This window comes from Lathyrus oleraceus, chromosome 6, assembly GCF_024323335.1.
Source record: "Lathyrus oleraceus cultivar Zhongwan6 chromosome 6, CAAS_Psat_ZW6_1.0, whole genome shotgun sequence".
Classification (NCBI taxonomy): domain Eukaryota; kingdom Viridiplantae; phylum Streptophyta; class Magnoliopsida; order Fabales; family Fabaceae; genus Lathyrus; species Lathyrus oleraceus.
Window position 1 is genome coordinate 392,105,674 of NC_066584.1, and position 20,100 is coordinate 392,125,773.

At 37.0% G+C, this 20,100-nt stretch overlaps 1 pseudogene; it reads right to left on the minus strand.

Moving 5' to 3' along the window:
• Window positions 1-19,047: 19,047 nt before the first annotated feature.
• Window positions 19,048-19,542, minus strand: LOC127096883 (E3 ubiquitin-protein ligase At3g02290-like; annotated as a pseudogene).
• Between the last annotated feature and the right edge of the window lie 558 nt (window positions 19,543-20,100).

A 20,100-nucleotide genomic window follows, 5' to 3' on the forward strand; every position in this document is an offset into this window, starting at 1 on the left:
AATTTTATGTTCTTCGTTAGGGTTATATTTCATTTCTTGGTTTCTTTTTTAACATCATGACATTGTGATGTGTATTGTTCAGGTTGCCATGTTCATGTTTTTTGACTATAACTTTGTGTAGTTACAAACTCATTATTGGGTTTTTGATTGTAGTCATGGTTATGAATATGTGTTAGGTTTTTGTGTTGTTAAAGGAAGTAAATGGAAACAAACACTAAGAGAAGGAAATTCTTTTATTCATTATGAAGGAATTACTTTTTGGATCCTAAAGACATTAGACAATTTTATTCTTCATCCCACTCTTCTTCCATTGGATCATCCTTCCTCTTAGGCTTTATCATTTTTGTCTCTATTCTGCTCACTTTGGGATCAAACAGTTGTGCCTACTCGTTTTGGGATTTCCTCATACTTTTGAACCTTTGAAGCTTCCTCAGACTTTTGCTTCTCTTCCTTTTGTTTTTTCTTCATCAGCTTCCTATTCTCCTTATTAAATTCCCTCTTTTAAGCCTTATACTGCTTTGGTTTACCCATTTTAGATGAAGAATAATGTGATCTGGATAGTTATGCAAACATCTATTTTTATAAGAAGAAATCTTGAATAATGTACAATCTGTCTTGAAGACTATGCATCTTGGAAAGTTATGCCTTTCAAAATCTGACTTTGACTATCTGGGATATTGTGGATAATTGCTTACCTTTTTCTTCAGCTATTGAGATTTCATGAATATTTTATTTTTGTTTTTACTCAGATTCTCTCTTATCTCTCTTTTTTTATCTCATGTGTGTACGTTCTTATTCTTAAGCAACATAGGTGCCTACTTCATATGAAGAACATCAAGAAGGAACGTAGGAAAAATAACAAGTAAGTATTTTATATTCTTCATTCATAATTTATTATAAGTTATAATTTCTAAGGTTATTCACTCACAACTATTTTTATTTGGAAGTATATGTGTTTAAAGTCAAGACACCAAGAGACAAGACACCAAGATAACAAGATAGTACTATTTCTACAGGTATTCACTCACAAATTGGTGTATTGTTGTTTATGGTCTGATACGATTCAAAAATATTCAATTTAAAAAAAACAAATAATATCACAACAGTTGTTTAATTTAACTGTTTTTATACGTAGCGTGTTACTTAACTTATAACAAAGTTCACACATCCGTTGTGGAAACCAACATACATACAATCAAGATTTATTTAACAACAAACATACAACCGTCACTATATGTATTTTGTAACCGCTATTGTATGTTTTTTCCGTGGTAGTGGATAATCGTTTGAAAAGGCAAAATAATCTTTATATAAGAGAATAAGTGAGGTAAATCAATGATCAAGAAAAAAAGAAAACATGGATATCAAAAAAAATGGTCAGATCTCACCTAAAAAATGTAATGACACTCGAGCATCTACGAACCTAGGTCCACATGTAAAGAAATCATGTGAAACATTTCAATAATGAGTCTAGTATTTAATTTATTTGTTCTACAAATATCTTCTACTTCTGCACAAGGATCATCACATAAAGAACTCGACCCAGTTTCTTGTAAGACTTCATGTATGTCACACGACAAGTCTTAGGTGCAACTGTTCTGGATCGACCATGTACCCATTGTGAAAGAGGCCTAATTACCATCCATCGCATATAAGTCACCACACGTGCAAACTAAGGTACGATTCTAACCATAATTCACTTTGCCACTCTTCATTCACTCACTCACTTAGGCGTTAGAGTGCTAACCTTTCAGATTCATTCTCGCACAACTGCATCAGAGGTCTGCACTACCACATCAAGAATCTACACCAACAATTATGGTTTTCGAACAGAATATATATATATATATATATATATAATATATATATATATATATATATATATATATATATATATATATATTCACTCACTCACTTGGACGTTAGAGTGCCAATCTTTCAGATCCATTCTCACACAACTACATGAGAGGTCTGCACCACCACATCAAGAATCTACACCAACAATTATGGTTTTCGAACTGAATATATATATATATATATATATATATATATATATATATATAATATATATTCTAATTTAAAATTTAAAAATTTTATTATTTTTTTCATTTGAACGAAGCATGTTATTTTTCTCTTAAGAATTAACATAATTTTGTTTTCAATTCGCAGTTTTAGTTTTTTGTAATTAACATGCACTCATTTAATAATAATAATAATATAATTTAAATTTTATACATAAATTAGTTTTAAAGTATTATTTATGTTAAATTAGTTGTCAACATCTACTCTAATAAACATTTAAATTCAGAATTTTAAACAAGTCAAACAATTTGACTCTGAGTTTAAACATTTAAGTTTATTGTAATTAAAAAATTAGTATTATTTATTAAAATATTATATTATTTATAATTAGTGAAGTAGTTAAATTGAGTGAATTTCATTATGTAATATTATATTGATAAAATAATTAATGTTATAATATTAACAATTATTTTAAAACAGAAAAAAAATACAAATGTGGCATTTTTTTAAATGAATTTTTTGGTTTGAAAACTTTATAAGATTAATAGAGTAAGCTTTAATATAAAAAAAATTATAAAAATAAATTATAGACATTCTTAAATATTTTCCAATATGCATAAATACCCCAATCCCTCACTTTCCTTTGACCAACCCAAACATCTAACATCTAGTCACCACACCCTCAGTTTCCACTCTTATACCTTCTCACAAACCTTGGTGAAAATCAAAATAATTTTTCTAGAATTCGGAGATACATATCTGGATGCACACACTTCCCACAATATTGCACGCAAACGAGTGAATCACCCCTGTTATACTTGGTTTTAGTCTGGAGTGGCATCTTTGGAAGTGTATTAGGGATAATTCATAGATACATATCTGAAAATGGCCCTGATACTTCAAGTCAAAAACAGAGACAATATGAGCACGATCTAGAAACAAAAAGAACTTAACATTAAATTAAAACACTCAACATTACATATATAGTTGTTAACATAAGTTTAACATTACATAATGTTATAAACGGATAGTTCAGGATGTTGCAACATACTAATAATATCGTTGGTAAATCTTATAATATTCACATCCACTTCAATCAATACCTTTTATCATACCCCAAGTTTGCTATACCTTTCATTCAGTTCATCTGACTTATGACCTTGTTCATTTGCATATATCTGCCTATTGATCATGCACTTAGGAGTCACTCATATCATTCAAACATCATTCATTTGCATAAGGTAACATCATTGGTTCAGAAGGTTCATGATTTCAATTGGATGGTCTCAACATTTGGAATATTGATGATTTGATCAGATGACTATGATTGACGCTCTTATTATTACTTATGGAACAAAATGTTAAGAACTTCAAGTGGATGTTATTGGTCTCATGGAATAGGGTTTTGTTGTGCTTACTCATGGATCAAGTTATTTGGATTATTACTTGGAAAAGAAGAAAAAATGTGTTTTAATTGACTTTTTGGTCAAAGTCAGCTATGGAACAATGACTTTTGTTGATCTATTTATTGGGACTTTCTTATTCAAGTTGGAGTATGACTACGTTTTGGAAAAGGAAGAAATTGAAGACATTCACACAAGAGTTAACTTTTTGTCAACAAAGTCAACCAGGGAAGGTTGAATTTTTGTTGACCAAGTCATGTTGATTTGTTCATGACTACTTTCCTTTGAATACATTATGATTTCAATTGGCTATTGATTTTTACATGATTGAAAGAGTATTTTAAATTCAAAGTTCAAGTTTTGAATTCAAAAGTGGAGGGAAATTTGTTTCATTACTTGAAAAACAAGACAAGTCAAGGTTCCAATCCAAAATTCATTACAATATTCAAAATACAATGGAATATAGTACAAAGTGGAATAATATATGGAAAAAAAGGTTTTAACCTACATTTGACTTTTGGTCAACTGTTGACCAAAGTCTGATCCTGGCCCTAATTTGACCCTAGACCTATTTTTAAGCAAATATTCAAGCTTCCTCTTCATATTACACCATTTTCCTTCATGATCATTTATCTTCATTCATATGGCCATGTCTCCATGTATGGTTTGGTACCTTGACTTGGGCCACCAAACAACAATTCCTACAAGTACCTACAATACTAGTTATTCAACCTGCAACCTTAAGACCAAACAATATCATAATCACCATGGTAAACAACTCAACTTATAACAGATCCATGATGTCACAGAAGTTGTAGTTTCATGACAAGATACACACACAAACATGATGCAAGTTTAGGATAAATGATATGAATTGATACCAGCCAGGTGCAAGAACTCCAAGCCCAACAATCCACATCATATCATGCAGAGTTCAACACACTTCTGCAGAACTCAATGCAACATGTAATTCAAACACAGTCCATGAACTCAATACAACATACACCTTAGTACATCTAAGACACATGACATATATTGCTAGATACAAGTATTTTGCATCCAAACATACAAAATGCAACATAATATAAACATATTCGTACTATTGCATCCAATGCCATGCATACACATAGTCATACACATATCCAAAACATAAATCATACAATCCAGTTGCAGTACATACATAGCCATGAAGCATAAGTTGAGGTACAAGTTCAAAGCTTTCAAACCAAGCATAGTACAAGTTCAAGAAAACCAAAAGCATGTTGCATCAAAATCCAGGCCAAACTGATCCGCTGTCGCACACGGGTCAAAACGAGTAATAATATATAGTAAACGGAAAGCGACACCTCGAGTATCGTATCGCAAGGACTCTTGACAAATTAACCAAGTATGAAAACAAAATATGGGGGTTTCAATTCGATTTAGAATAAGTGATTATGAAAAGCGATTAAAAAATGATTATAAAATAAGCTGACACGAACCAACCTACTGCATCATCTTCCGACTTATCATTGATTCTTATAAAATTCCAAATCCCTAATGGGTCTGCTCCTATTCGATTACAATTACCATTAACAAGCGTAAAGGAAATTATGCGAGTAATATTCCCAAATTCTGAATTAAGCAAACGAATTAAAAACTATTGCGAATTAAGCAGACGCAACTTGATCGTTCGTGATAAAATAAAAGCTATGTTAACACGAAATTGATTCGGGATCATCATTCATCAATCGAATTTAAGGATTCTATCCTATAGAAACAATTAGATTAAGCAAATAATTGGAATTATAAGAAGAATTCAAAGGAAACAAATTGGAATTAATAAAAACCTCAAAGCGGATTCTGAATTACAATAGGTTGATTCAAAAGGGATTAGTTCTCCATAGTCCTCTTGCTAGCTCTCAAAAAATCGTACATGAACAGCAAAGCGTCACCCTGTTTTTTGGCTGCCTAACCTAGGTAAAAACACCCAAACCCGTTTCACAACTCAACCGGGTCAAATGTACGATCCGGGCCCAATACAACTAACCCAAACAAAATATAAAAATAATGCAGCAGCTTCAACGAAATTTCTGGCCCTGCTACAGTCTGATTCAGCTCTCGACTTCTGAACAAAAGTTGTAGATCTTTTTCTTAGTTTTCCATCGACTGGTAGCACGTCTCAATCCGATACTCCTAGCTCAATATATGATTTTTCTCACGAAAGCTTCTAATGCTGAAAATTAAATACGAAAATTAAATAAGTGCAAAAATAGAATAAATTATGAAAACACATTAAAACATAAAAATAATCAAAGCAAACCGAAGAAATGCTTAAGTACAAACATGGAAGAACGTGCATCAAAATGCACTGATCAAATTCCCCCACACTTGAACTTTTGCACTCCGAGCAAAATGAAAAACAAAACAAAACACAAACACATCAATGGTTACTCATTCTAGGCTACAAGTCATATTCGGTTAAGTTTGCTTCGATAGGTACTAATCTTGCACACTAAGGACATTGTAAGAACACTAATCCATAGTTATGCAGACATAAACCTCCTGAATACACAAATCAACTCGAATCATGTTATTATATTAAAGCCTAACTTACTCATCCTTCTTTGGCTCTTTTTCATTCAGGCGCAATCACATTAAGCCCGTTATCTCCACACACTCATAGCAAGGCGACCGGTTAGTGACTCTGATCCTTTTCTTCATGGGTTTCTGGTACTTAAGTGGCATAATCCTTTGCTTACTCAATTGTAGTTGCGGGGGATCGGACCGTAATCCGCCCTACCAAGTTCAGCACCAGAAACCGCTGAACCAACTACAAAAGAGTCTTATTTCCAACTTTTTTTTTGAAGGTTCCACAACCGTTGGGTTAAGTGACCGGGTGAGGGTCACCAAGCTTAGAAGGTGCATTCCTTTATTTTTTTCTCTTTTTTTTCTTTCGGAACACTCACTTATATTCATCGGCTTCCCTGCGTAGAGTGTGTGTGAGATGGTGCTGACTGTTGAAATAAACTACTCAAGAGTTGTCAGAGGATGAGAATGTAAGGCTAAAACATAATAAAAACACAACTCAATTTCCATATGCAGGAGACTTACGGTGTTAAAACAATACAGATCTTGTGAATTTTTCCCAAGTCTCCGCAAACTCGACTCAAAGTAACCTATAGCCTAAAACTTTCAAGAAGATGCATTTTTTATTTATTTTTTTAATGACTAAAAACAAACAAAACACTAATAAAAACAAAGAAAACACACAATTCCCTCCCCCATACTTAAACTAAGCATTGCCCTCAATGAAAGGACTTTACTAATAAAGTATAGAGAAGGAAAGAAAGACTCCCTGATCAAGTTGCAGTGTAGTCAAGCGCTTCCAAAGAAAGCTCCTCTATGCTGACATCTTCAGGCACCGAACTTGTATGGAATAACTTCAGACGTTGCCCGTTAACCTTGAAGACTCTCTCAGTACCTGCACTTTTTATTTCTACTGCACCATGAGGGAAAACATTAGTAACAACAAAGGGGCCAATCCATTTGGATCAAAGTTTCCCAGCCATAGGCTTAAGGCGGGAGTTAAACAATAAAATTTGTTGGCCCACAGAAAATTCCTTCCTAGAAATCATCTTATCATGGAAGTGCTTAGTTTTCTCTTTATAAATCCTAGAGCTTTCATAAGCCTCTAATCTAAGCTCTTCCAACTGTTGTAATTGGAGTTTTCTCTCAATACCTGCTTGTTGCATCTCCAAATTACAACTTTTCACCGCCCAATAAGCACAGTGTTCTATCTCAACAGGAAGATGACATGCCTTACCAAAAACAAGTCGATAAGGAGACATCCCAATAGCTGTCTTGAAAGCGGTTCTTTGAGCCCAAAGTGCGTGTTCTAGATGACGGCTCCAGTCCTTCCTGTTTGGCTGCACCGTTTTCTCTAAAACCTGTTTGATCTCCCTGTTTGAGATCTCAGCTTGCCCATTAGTTTGTGGGTGATAAGCAGTAGAGACTCTGTGCACAACTCCATACTTCCGGAGTAAAGCTTCCATGGTGCGGTTACAGAAATGAGTGCCTTGGTCATTGATGATAGCTCGCGGTATTCCAAACCTGCAAAAAATATTAGACCTGACAAAATCTGCAACAACTCTAGAATCATTTGTCCTAGTGGGGATAGCTTCCACCCACTTTGAAACATAATCAACAACAAGCAAAATGTAAAGAAAACCAAATGATACAGGAAAGGACCCATGAAGTCGATTCCCCATACATCAAATACCTCACAGAAAAGCATAGGCTGCTGAGGCATTTCACTCTTGCGAGTGATGTTTGTACCTGCTATCTGGAACTCTTTACAAGTGCGGTAAGTCTCATAAGCATCCTTAAAAACAGTTGGCCAATAGAAACCTGAATCAAGGACCTTTCTTGCCGTCCTTTGAGGACCAAAGTGTCCGCCGACTTGAGATGCATGAGAAAAATTCAAAATATATTCAATCTCATTGTCGGGGACATATCTCCTGATTACCTGATCACTACCAAACTTCCATAGATATGGATCATCCCAAACATAATATTTGGCATCACTCTTGAGTTTATGAACCTGTGATCTCGATGCACCTGTAGGAAAAACACCAGCAACAAGAAAATTAACAATGTCAGCAAACCAAGGTGTAATCCCATGCAAAAGAAACAACTACTCATCAGGAAAGTCATCATGAATAGGAAAAGGATCTTCATTTCTCTCTATCCTGCTCAAGTGATCAGCCACTAAGTTCTCAGCTCCACTTTTGTCTTTAATCTCAACATTAAACTCTTGGAGCAACAACATCCACCGAATCAATCTCGGTTTTGCATCCGACTTCTTCAGCAAGTACTTCAAAGCTGCATGGTCAGTAAAAACAACAACCTTGGAATCTAGCAAATAAGATATGAGTTTATCAAGAGCAAAAACAATAACTAGCAGTTCTTTTTCAGTGGTAGTGTAATTTGACTGTGCAGAATCTAAAGTCCTAGAAGCATAGTAAATAACATGGGCAGCCTTGTCAACTCTTTGTGCAAGGACAACCCCAACAACATAATTAGAAGCATCACACATAAGCTCAAACAGGAGGGTCCAGTCAGGGGGCTGGATTATGGGAGCGGAAGTCAATGCTTTCTTCAAGAAGTCAAACGCTTGTTTGCACTTGTCATTGAAGCTGAAAGTGACGTCATTCTTCAACAAGTTTGACAGCGGAAGAGCTATCTTGCTGAAATCCTTGATGAAATGCCTGTAAAAACCTGCATGACCAAGAAAAGAACGAATCTCGCGAACTCAAGAAGGGTAAGGCAGTGTAGAAATTACATCAATCTTAGCAGGGTCAACAGAAATTCCTTTTTCAGAAATAATGTGACCAAGAACAATTCCCTGCTCAACCATAAAATGACATTTTTCATAATTCAAAACAAGGTTAGTCTCGGTGCATCTTTCTAAAATCAAGGTTAAACTGTTCAAGCATGCATCAAAAGAGGAACCATAGACAGTGAAATCATCCATAAAAACCTCCATGCAATTTTCGATAAAATCAGAAAAAATGCTAATCATGCATCACTGGAAAGTGCCAGGAGCATTGAAAAGACCAAAAGGCATCCTCCTGTAAGCAAAAGTACCGAAAGGGCAAGTAAAAGCCGTCTTCTCTTGATCCTCCGGTGCAATATGAATATGAAAATAACCTAAAAAACCATCAAGAAAACAATAGTGTGATTTACCAGCTAACCGTTCAAGCATTTGGTCAATGAACGGTAAAGGAAAATGATCCTTTCTCGTAGCCTGGTTCAATCTCCTGTAATCAATACAAACTCTCCAGCTGTTCTGAACTCTAGTGGGAACAAGTTCATTCTTTTCATTTTTCAGCACTGTAAGTCCAGATTTCTTAGGTACAACCTGCACTGGGCTTACCCACTTACTGTCAGAGATAGGATAAATTATACCTGCTTGCAAGAGTTTGGTTACCTCTTTCTTCACAACATCAAGAATCAAAGGATTAAGCCTCCTTTGGGGCTGCCTTACTGTTTTGGATCCATCCTCAAGTAGAATCCTGTGCATGCACATCAATGGACTAATACCTGGAAGGTCGGCTAATGTCCACCCGATTGCCTTCTTATGCTTCTTCAAAACCTGCAAAAGTTTGTGTTCTTGATCGAAATCAAGGTTAGAAGAGATAATAACAGGGAGTTTCTCATTACTCTCCAAGTAAGCATATTTCAGGTTCTCAGGGAGCTCTTTTAGCTCTAAGGACGGGGGCTGCTCGGTGGATGGAATGCTTGGGGCAGCCGGGATGTCAAGAGCATCAACTGCAAAAACATGTTTATTGGTAACAACTTCACCTGTAGGAAACGTATCAGCCTGCAAGGCAGCATCAATCTCAGCACAGACAACACAAACGTTAGTGTCAGTACAATCAGAACATGAATAAATATCATCAAAACCAGAGAGAGATAGAAAATCAAGCGCAAATACTTCAAAACTAGCGTTATCAACTAATTCAGAAATCAGCTCAATATGAAAAACGGAATGCTCCTCCACAGGGTGTTTCATGGCATCAAAAATGTTAAATTTTGCGACAATGTCACCAAATTCCATGGACATGGTTCCATCGTCAACATCAATTTTTGTCTTCGCAGTTTTCATGAACGGTCTGCCTAAAATGATGGGAGCTCTGCTTGTCTTGGTTTCTCCTTCCATGTCTAGAATATAGAAATCTGCAGGAAAAATCAAATCGTTAACTTGAACAAGAACATCTTCGACTACCCCGGCGGCTCGAGCGTTGCTCCTGTTTGCCAATTGAATGATTAAACCTGTATGCTGCAAAGGACCAAGACAAAGGTTATTATAAACAGAAGTAGGTATAACATTAATGCCCGCTCCCAAATCAAGCATGCAATTCTCAAATTTACTATCCCCGATGGTACAAGGAATAGCAAATGTTCTCGGATCCTTTTGCTTTTATGGCAGAACCTGAGTAGTGAGGGCTGAAACATTTTGCTCGCCTACAATCTGCTTGGATGATTGTTTGGGCTGAATAAAGGCAGAAATATTTCGTCCTAAGTTTACTCTTTCACTTCCCTTAATCCTCCTCTTGTTGGTACACAAATATTTCAGAAACTTTGCATACTTAGGAACCTGCTTAATAATATCAAGTAGCGGAATGTTTACCGCAACCTTTCGGAAAACATCCAGTATCTCTCTTTCTTTGTCTCCCTCCTCAATTCTTTTATTTTTCAGAACTCTATGTGGGAAGGGGACTGGTGGCCCATACTCATTTTCTTTAATTTTTTCAGTTTCGACCACAACAGAAGAAGGAGAAGAAAGTTCAGCTGGGTGAGGCTCAGAAGGAGAAAGTTCAGAAGTTACCTCAATGATTTTTTTATTTTTTTCAGGGGCTGGTTCTGTAACTTTTCCGGATCTCAAAGAAATTGCGCTCACATTAGCATTAGGACCATTCGGATTGACAACTGTCTGGGCTGGAAGTTGGTTCGAACCTTGAGCTTGCATGTTATTTATTTGAGTAGCAAGCTGTCCCATCTGTGTGTTCAAGGTCTGAATGCTAGCATCGGTCCTTTGTTGGAACTGGAGGTTGTTCACGGCCATTTGCTTAACAAGATCCTCCAAGGATGGTCCGGAATGTGCAGGGGCAGCCACTTGAGGTGAGTTCTGTTGTTGGCTGGTTTGCGGGTTTCCATATCGAAGGTTGGGATGGTTCCTCCAATTGGGATGGTATTTGTCGGTGGACAGGTCAGGAGTGTTGTTGTACCTGTTTTGAGTGTAAAGGTTGGCTGCATAAGCTTGTGGAAGCTCAGTAATGGACTCGTCTCTCAGAATAGGACAAGTATCGGTCGGGTGCTCAGGAGAAGTACAAATGCCACACAAAGTTGCTGTTTGAGGTTTTGCTACTGCCAGCTGTTTGACTAAGGCAATGAGTTCGTCAATTCTGGTCTCTAAAGCTTTGTTGGAAGAAACTTGAATTTGACTCACGCCTTTGCTTTGCACAGAATTGTCTCTAGTGGTGAACTATTGAGAATTAAGAGACATATATTTCAATAAGGGCTTTGGTAGCAGCTGGAGTTTTATCGACTAATGCTCCACCACTAGCAGCATCAAGAATGTTCCTGTCCATCGGTAATAACCCCTCATAAAAGTATTGGATGAGGAGTTGCTCGGTGATCTGGTGTTGAGGGCAGCTAGATACCAAGTGCTTGAATCTCTCCCAATACTCGGTCAGCGACTCATTGCCTTGTCTAATACCACAAATCTCCTTTCTTATTGAGGCAACTCTGGAGGCAGGAAAATATCTTTCCAAGAACACTTTTTTCAGGGCTGTCCAACTTGCAATTGAGTTTGGCTCGAGATAATAAATCCAATCCTTTGCTGCACCCTGCAATGAAAAAGGAAAAGCTCGAAGTTTGATGTGATCTTCGGTGGTCCCTTCAGGCTTCAATGGTGTAGAACACACCACCTGGAACTCTTTCAAATGCTTGTGTGGATCTTCACCTGCAAGACCATTAAACTTTGGCAACAAGTGTATTAAACCCGATTTTAATTCAAAAGGAACAGCAGCAACATCATATTCAATACACAAACCATTGTAATTCACATCAGGAGCAGCTAACTGCCTTAAGGTTCTATTATCAGCCATTGCAAAATCAAGTTCAGAATCCGAAGCAAACAAGTTATGCAAATAGTCAGACTCAGAATCAGAGTCAATTGTGGGTGGTGAACTATTGGTAGTCTGGACTGTTCTACGTTGTGTATGCAAAGTTCTCTCTATTTCAGGATCAAAAGCAACAATTTCAGAACAGCGAGACCTAGTAGCCAGGACTAACGGAACAACAATGCAGCAACAACAACAATAGTGAAAATTCCAACAATGTCCTAAAAGTCAAAAAAACAAACACAAAGAAAGAAATCGATAACAAAAAGAATAAAGGAAGAATCAAAAGAAAAAAACCCCAGCAAGAACAAATCCGTGTAACTACAAACAAAAAAACAAAACGTGGGTGACTTCCCCTCCAAAAATCTCATTAGTTCCCTAACCGTTAAAACCCTTTTGAAAAATGAACGCTTGTGTTGAACTAACTAGACGTCGGACTGGAGAACTTCAAGGAGAACAAGTGGGTTAAAATAAAATTTTGAGCCATAAATCCTTTTATTTTGAAAACATGAACCAGACCACGTTACAACCCTCAAAAGACCTATTTGAGTCAGGATTTATTTTGAAAGTATACTACAACAAGATCACGATAAAACTGACTCCTAAAGATTTTCTTATCATTTATGTTGGTATTGTATCATATTTCATCTAAAAATCAATGTTATGTTCTAACCACTGATTTGTTCATTGAATGTCACAACATCATTTCAATTAAAAGACTTGGATTTCAAAACTGACATAAGCATAACAATAGAATTATCATCTTCAAAATGAACAATTTTATTTGCAAATAAGCACTTGACATCAAGAAAGTTTCCACCATGATCATCAATTGAGAAGTTTGATCATACTAATGGGGAAAACCCCTGAGGACTCCATTGAGCAAGGGCAAGTCATTTTAAATTGTCACACCAAGGGGGAAAATGCTTGAAAACTCCGTTGAGAAAAAGGGCAAGCTGCTTCAAGATTCAGTCAATTTGGGGAAATCACGTCGAGATTCGACAAGTATCTCTAAGAATCGGTTAATCAGGGTCACTTCTCCAAGGTTCAATATGCCAGGGCATGCCATCTCAAGTCACTATGGTACAAATGTCCTAGATTTCCTTTCGAGGAAAATTCCTTCAAAGATCCAACATACTAGGGAAAGACTAGCTATAGAGGGGAAGTTCTTCTCCATACTTTCAAAGTTTCTCAAGCAAGTTCAATCGTGCATAAGCAACCACTAAGTTCAAGACTAATGTCGGGAAATCACGCTAAGCACATCCCATAACTTTTCAACAAGAAGTCTTTTAGCCAAAAATGACATTTCCTAGTTTCAACCATACATGACCCATCTCAGGGGCACTTGTTGAACCTTAAAAATCATTACATAAATCATCACCATGTATTAACCATGTTGCTTCGCTCATGCATATCATTAATCTGGCATATGATGAAGCCTTGTAAAACAAACAAGAAAATCCAAAGCCCAGTCTCTATTGGCACCTCCAAGAAAAATCAAAGTCCAACCTCGGTTGACACCTTGTAAAGCCCAATATTTATTGGCGCCTTTGAATTTCAATATTTATTGGCACCTTCAAAGCCCAATATTTATTTACGCATCCAAAAGAGATTAAAGCCCAATCTACATTTACATCTTGAGGATCCAATCATCATTGATAATTCGTCTTCATTGGCACCAATCAATAGAGGTATACAAAAGCCTTGTTTCATTTTGATCCCTTTTGACAAAAAGCACATGGCTCTGCATAGCCCATACATACCACAAAACCCAATTATCTTGGCATTTTGCATATAGTAATCATCATCATAAAGTATTACATCCTCAAACGCGTAGCATATCCATCAAGATGGAGAATTACACCATACAAATTCAAACATGCATACGAAGCATAAGTCGGACTTGCTACCTTGTACGAAAGACCCAAATCAATCCCTGGTTAGAATGATGATATACCTCTGAAGAAAATATTATCCCTAAAAATCTCCCAGTTGATACTCCCAGTAAATTTCCTTTTAAATACTTTATTTTGTTGTCCAACCGCCATACTGATATTCTTTTTTCTCTAGTCATTGTGCTAATGTCATTGCTTCTTTTCCATTTGTTGTACTGATTTATCTTTTCCAACACTCGTTCGTGTTGATCGTATTTTTCTAACACTCATTAGTGTTGATATTTGATTTCCAACACTCGTTCGTGTTAATTTTACCTTTTCAATACTCGTCCGTATTGATTTCTGACACTCGTCCGTGTTGATCTTAACTTTTTAATACTCGTTCAAATTTATTTCCAGCACTTGTCTGTGTTGATCTTACCTTTTCAATACTCGTCCGTATTAACTTTCAACACTCGTCCGTGTTGATCGTACCTTTTCAATGCCCAATCATATTGATTTTTGACAGTCGTTTATGTTGATCTTACCTTTTCAATACCCATCTGTATTGATTTCCAACACTCGTTGTCGCACCTCGAAAAAATGGGGATACGACTTCAAAGCGAAGCGCGATCGCACGCTCGCAATGATGAACTGAACAGAGTCGCCACCAAACTTTATTTATTCCTAAAAAGGAAAGGGGAAATATCGATAAAACCTCTAAAAGAAAGGATAAGATATGGTCATCGCAACCAATATCAGGGTTCGGGAGTCGATTACGCAAGGGGAAGGTATTAGCACCCCTCACGTCCGTTGTACTCAACGGGAACCATTAGGTTAGTTGTGTGCGTTAGTGTTAGTTGAAATATTAGGCTTTTCGAATTATTAGGTGGGAAAGAAAGAATAAAAGAGAGGAAAATTTTTTTGGATTTTAAACGAAGGACTAAACCTAAGTTTTTTATTAGTGGGCCTGACAAGATTTAAAAATCCTGCTCCTACGTATCTCAAAAGAGAAATCAAGGCTTACGTAGTTCTGGGTAGAAAAATGTTTGTTTGTTGGTCGATTTTAGCGAAAGCTACTTTGTGTCAAATCGACGAAAACATTGTTGGACTACCCAAAACAGGTGGAGAAACATTGCCTTGCATTGTTTTGAAACAAAGTACCTTTCGTTTGTGAAAAGGTTTAAGAGATCAATCGCACGACGGCGAGAAAAGAGTTTGATTGGTTGGATGTATTTTGAGTGATGGCGAGAACTTGGATGAGCGAGATATACATCTTGAATCCTAGCCTCAGGAGTGCACGGTATACACCATGTTCCATTTCCATCTTTATTGGCAAAGTATTAAGGTAGGAATTAGGTATTTTGAAGTTTGAAAGACGAGTACTTGTGACCTACAAGCTCTTACAGCTTGGGTCTAATACTCGGGACTACGTCTGGACATTCCACCCAGGCAGTCTGTTTCTTTCCAATATTGCTAAGAAAATGATTCGAATATTTATGAATGTTTTAGAGGGAAGACGAATATTTATGGCTTGCAAGCTCTTACAGCTTGAGCCTAATATTCGGGATTACGACTGGATATTCCCTCCAGGTAATCTTTTTCTTCCAACTTTATTAAGAAGAGGTTTTGAATCTTGGAGTGTGAAAGAGAAGACGAATATTAACGGCTTGCAAGGTCTTACAGCTTGAGCCTAATATTCGGGATTACGACTGGACATTCCATCCAGGTAATCTTTTTCTTCCAACTTTATTTAGAAAATGATTTGAATATTTGAGTGTTAAAGAGAAGACGAATATTAACGGCTTGCAAGCTCTTACAGCTTGAGCCTAATATTCGGGATTATGAATGGATATTCTCTCCAGGATAATCTTTTTCTTCACGTTTTATTTAGAAAATGATTTGAATATTTGAGTGTTAAAGAGAAGACGAATATTAACGGCCTGCAAGCTCTTACAGCTTGAGACTAATATTCGGGATTACGACTGAACATTCCATCCAGGTAATCTTTTTCTTCCAACTTTATTAAGAAAATGGTTTAGATATTCATAACTATTTTGGAGAGAAGACGAATATTTATGGCTTACAAGCTCTTACAGCTTGAGCCTAATATTCGGGATTACGACTGGACATTCCGTCCAGGTAATCTTTTTCTTCACGTTTTATTTAGAAAATGATTTGAATATTAAATTAAAACAATTAAAGTACCGAGGTTTGAAATTATTGAAAGTTAAGTTGATGTTGCTTAAGAGCTCATTGTAAGAAGGCCCAAGAGTAAGCCATGTGAGGTTGATGGCGATGCTTAAAAGCAATCGACTTACAAGGGTATGGAAATGGGCTCGAAACATACCTCACACATAAAAATAAATAATTCACATAAATCCCAAAGAAAGAATAATCACCTAAGTTATATTAAAAATAAAAATGAATAAACAATAGAAACATGTTAATTAAGTAGTAATTAAATGTGAGAATTAAAAAAAATATGAGAAAATCAAAAATGCCGAAAAACCAACACAACACACCTGGGTATCGAACCCAGGACCAAGGAGAAGGTGAGCTAATCTCCCTCTCCACTGAACCACAAGCTTCCTGTTGCTAGGCTTAAGACCAACAAATACCAAAATGAGGGTGGAAACCAACTAAACGAAAAAAATAAAAATAAAAAGCAAATATGGTCCACTGGATTTTGGCTTTAGAAACAAGCCCATAATACCCTTGCACCACATGGGCTTAGGTCGGTTGGGATACGCTTCTAGGCTGGCCCAAATGCCAAGTCCCTAAAAAATTTCAAAAAAGGACAACCCTAGCCGCATGGCTGTGGGGTTGGAATCAGGAGAGTTGCTGGAATTTATGGCTAGTTACTAGTTGTTAATGAGAAACAGCTGGAATGAAAGGTCAACACCTCGGTTAAAACAAAATGATTCCAACGGAAGAAAACAAAACAGAAACAAACATAAAACTTGAAAGCACGAGCAAAGATCAATAAAACCCAACAAAACTCATCCCCCTCCCTCACGAGAGACCCAACTTCACGAAAGGGAAAGTCATTCATTGACGAACAGTAAGCGACTCAAAGTCGTCGCGTATCCCATCAAGATGGACAACAATCCAAACATAACAGTAAGCAATCAACATGAAACCCTACTCCATGGTCAAGGAAAGAAACAATCCGGTCGAGATCAAATAGAAAATGGAAGCAATGATTCGAGGAGGTGACTTACCTGTCACAAATGGATCCAAACTGAGGTTGAGAAAGTAACGCCCGGGTTTGTCTTCCAAACACCCTCTTAATGGTCGGTTCGCGCTCCCCCTTCACCTCCAATGCGAGCTTCGTCCGACGGCAGTAAAAGGTATAGAGTTCTTCATACTTTTCCTCCTTCACCTTCGTTGATTAGGGTTTTTTTTCTCGCCGCTCTCTCCTCCAAAAAATTAGGGTTTCGTGAATAGTAATGGCTTTTTATACAGGACCCCCCTCTTTCCTCTGCTGCGTTTTCCGCTGTGTAGTGGAGCCTTCGTACGGAGGATGCTTGGAGATTTTGTCTTCATCCTAACTTGGTGGTCCCCCCTCAACTCTCATCCTAACTTTTTACCACAGGTAAATCACTATTGTGAAACCACTTGAGTATCCGATTTTCTTGAATTAATGGTACATGGTCGTGTTAATTTCATCTGTTGCTGATACTTGCAGGACATACGTCACCGGGTTGAATTTCAGCTGAGGTTTGCAAGCGACATGATTTGTTTTTGGGTTAAATTGGTGTCGGCGCGATATCGCATAAACTATTTTGACACGGTTCTGGTGTGGCCTCGTCGAGAGAGAGGACATCTGAAAGCTCTTGGCCTTTTCTATAGAATCAAACAATGTACAACTCACCTCTATAGGACACGACGGGACACAAGAGACAAGTCCTTCACAATAGAGGCTCCCAAATTTGGAAGAATTCATAATCATATGTGCCAATCAGATATGCTTCTCTTAGTATCTACCGAGGTAATATCCTTCTGTAGAGATAAGTACCCAGCTTGCAACTTTTACAACTCTGCCATGAATACCAATTCAAAATTTCCCAAACCGTAATACTCTGAATTACAATCGTGGTGCAGCCAAACTACCAGACATCCATGGGATAAAACAACATAGAGGAGGCCTTAAATACCACACAACACAACTACTGATTCAAAGACAGGCAGAAGCATAACCTCTCCCATAAGTGACATCATGATGAATGTCAGTCACCAGAAGCCGATGCAGAATACATAGACTGCCACGAACAGGGTAATTGTAGAAGGAATTTTCTATTTTATAGGACTTCATAAAAGACCGGAAGAGCTTTTGGATCTGCATAGTTTAACTTTAAATATAGACTCCAATACCAATTAGTATCATTAACACCGAGATAACCAATGAGCCTAACACAAATTAACAACTAAGAACCTGACCAAACATTAAATACACCAGCAATGACCTAACATTAACTCAAGACAATTGAAGGCCCGATGCAACTAATGAGACAAACCAGATCAATATGTATAATTGTTATCCAAACTCAATCATCTCCAGTTGGAAACAAAGTGAGAACCTTTCTTTCTGTCTTTGTTTTATTCAAAGAACTTTCTAACAGTAGCTTGCTTCCTTATGTTCCAAACTTGACATGATAATAACGGTTTCGTAGCGTGGTCTGATTATTATTATTGAACTGACGCGCATTTTGTTTTTCTTGTTTGGAGACAAAACCCGCAGGTTTGAGGTATGCAGCATGGACATGTTCAACACCATTATGATAAGGTGAATTGTTTGGCTTGATCTCAGCATTCGATACCGAAGCTTCGGGCAAACCATGAACATCCGAAGACAAATTCATGGCATTTTCAGAAGTGCTTGAATGAACTTGCTGCGTGTTAATAGTTTCTAGATCAGTAGATTCATCCCAAGCACGGGATACACGGTATTTTTGTGTTGAATTATTCCTAGAATACTGACTTCAAATTCAAATTCTCTCTGATTCCTAGAGATTTTTCTTTTCACTGCAGCCTGACTACTATCTTCAGATGTTACCTTTATCCACCTCCAGATTATCAAGAGTATATTGTCTCATCGAATTCCATCTCCTTTCCACAAACTGAACGGTTGTCACTTCTCTCCATCCATTCATAGATGCAGCTAAGGTGAAAATGATGAGAGCATTTTGTCATTATCTTGGGATTCTCTTCAGTGTATTCTTCAAGGCAAGTTGAACATATATCCTCTTCTTCTGATGATGACGTGTAAACAAGCCCAACTCCAGGTGTATGTTTTGCTGATGGAAGCTCTTGATGCAGACTTAGAACGGTATATCTTCAATTCATCTTCTCGAGCACATTCATTCCATTTGTCTGCTGAGTTTAGAGGATCTGCATCATATGGTAAGGGCCTTGGAGGAGAACGGCACATGTCCGATAGAGAATTATCAAGTGATGCTGCAGATGTCATGGATGTTGTTTTGTGAAGAGATGAAGAAGTTGAAAGTGCTTAGCCTCTTCGGAATATTGATACACATTCACAAGATTCTGTACCAAGCAACTGAGACACATGCCGTTCCTGGAAGTGTGAAATTGAGAAGAGTATACAAAAGTTTTGAGGTGACAGTTTGGATTTTTTGGCGAGAATTACTATGAAACTGCAAAATTGAAGCGATACTGTATTTTGTTGTTGTTCTCTTTCTTTTTGTAGTCTTCACTTAATCGTCTTATTTCATCTAGCCGGTGTGGAGGAAACTCTTTGATGTCCACTGTCATGTCTTATTTTCAAATCACTTTTTTTTCTGTAATTGCACTTGCAGATTTCACAACATTGAGTGGTTGCTACAGCAGCTATCAAAACCTTTGGTATCACAAAATGGAGGGTTGTCTGGTGCTGACACTATTGAGGAGTTGAGAATTCACCTTACAAATTGTATTAAAACCAAAATTTGTTCCCTTAAACTGGTTTGAGAATCCAACTCCACAAGACATAACAATTGCCCATCTAGTTCCAGCAGTGAAATTTGGTAAGAGTTTCAAATAAAACATCAATTATTACAAAGCCTTTTTCGATCATGATTTGGTTGGTGTTGCTATGATTTTGTTATGGATTTGTTACAGGATTCTTGT